This window comes from Lipotes vexillifer, unplaced genomic scaffold, assembly GCF_000442215.2.
Source record: "Lipotes vexillifer unplaced genomic scaffold, Lipotes_vexillifer_v1.1 scaffold1201, whole genome shotgun sequence".
In the NCBI taxonomy this organism is placed as follows: domain Eukaryota; kingdom Metazoa; phylum Chordata; class Mammalia; order Artiodactyla; family Lipotidae; genus Lipotes; species Lipotes vexillifer.
In genome coordinates this window covers 2,128,098-2,129,938 of record NW_006783542.1, presented here as the reverse complement: position 1 = coordinate 2,129,938, position 1,841 = coordinate 2,128,098, and positions in this window count along the sequence as shown.

Genomic DNA, 1,841 nt, shown 5'->3' with positions numbered 1-1,841 from the left:
GGCCCGCGAGAACAAAAAAAAAAAAAAAAAAAAAAAACTGTCCGAGAGTGAGAACTGCGGTGGGAACATGAAGCCTGACCTGCCGGCAGGAAAAACTCCCGACGGAGACACCTCTTGGGAACCACAACCGAGGCCAGGGAGGATGAGGTCCTGAAGGGAACGTACTGTCGGTGGAGACATAGAAGGGATGGGTCTGAGGAGCGCTCCCGAGGCGGAAGGCACAGGGTGGCCTGTCAGAGCGCCAAAGGTGAAAAGGGGTGACACAGGCTTTTAGGAGCTTAGGACCCTGTGGGGACTGTGACACCACTGAGCCAAAACAGGGATTCTAAGCAAGTCTTAGAAGTCTTTTCTGTGCCTGATTCCCAGGCAGCGCTAATTTCTCTCAAGGCCTCAGTGACTGCCATGTGCAGCGGGTACTGCCTGCTGCCCTTCCCCTCTGACACCACCCCCAAGCGAGCCCAGGAAAACCAAGGCCAAGAAGCCTGACCTCACAGCTTCCCCGGCCCTGCAGCTAAGCCCCAGCTGGGTCAGTGTCAGGAGTGCTGTGGCCCATCCCTGGCAAAGCATTATTGAACAGCAGCCCACAGAGCTGGGGAGCTGAGGTTACGGATCAGATCTCAGCTGCAGCTGCAATCTCTCTAAAGTCACGTGTCAGTGACAACAGCAGTGACTCTACAACTCAAGAGAACACCTCCAATTTTTTCTCTAAAGTTTAAATCTCTGGGATAGGAAAGGAGTTGGTAAATTAAAAGCATTTTGTTGGGCCCATGTGGCATTATAAAAAAAGATTTTTCACATTAAAAATTCCAGTTTGAGGCTTTTAGAAAACAAGAACACTCGGCCGTGCTGGGGCCAGGTTCCCACAAAGCGACGAGCGTTTGGAGCCGAGCAGCAGTTGCTGCCTCCGGGCAGAGCGAGAGCTCCTGACGCCCCGCCATCCCCACTGGGTTCCACCCTGCCCGCTACGTGCCCTAGCCACTCTCCCCAGGTACTGTATCATGAAAACGTTCAAACATACAGAGAAGTTCAAAGAACTTCAACTTCCTCCCAGCCTGTAGTCCACCACAAACCCTGCGCTAGACTTGCTGTACCACACACCCACCCCTCACCGACTCAGACCTTTGCCACAACTCCCCGGAACCCTTCACCGTGCATATCATTAACTAGCGCTCAATGCGTGCGCACAGCCTTATTTTTCTTTGGAAGTAGATTCTGCACATGGGGAGAGCACACACCTTATGTGCTTCACTCACTGGGTCTAGACAAGCGTCTGCACTCGTGAGGCCCATCGCTGTAGGTGTCTGAGCTGCATCCCTGAGGCATCTGACCCCTGACACAGAGGACTGCTTTCCAACTTGCTCTGACTTCTGCACCTTGGCCTGTGGCCAAGGAAATGCTGGCTACAAGCAGAATCATAGTTGACCTTTCTTAAGGCAGCATCTTATTTCTGCTGGGCCTTAACAGACCAAATCTGGGTATGATCAATTTTTGTTGTTGTTGTTTTATTTATTAGAAGTATTGTATTTTTTACAATTGCAGTATAGTAGGGAGTTCCTTGGTGCTGTAGTGGTTAGGACTTAGTGCTTTCACTGTCGTCACCCAGGTTCAATCCCTGGCTGGGGGAACTGAGATTCCACAAGCTGCACAATGGGGCCTAAATAAATAAATACACAGATACATAAATAAATTGAAGCAGAGCTGATTCACACTGCTGTGTTAGTTCCCTGGTTTACAGCCAAGTGACTCAGTTATACATATATATGTATTTATATATATTATTTTTCAAATTCTTTTCCATCATGGTTTATTACAGGATATTGAATATAGTTCCCTGTGGTATA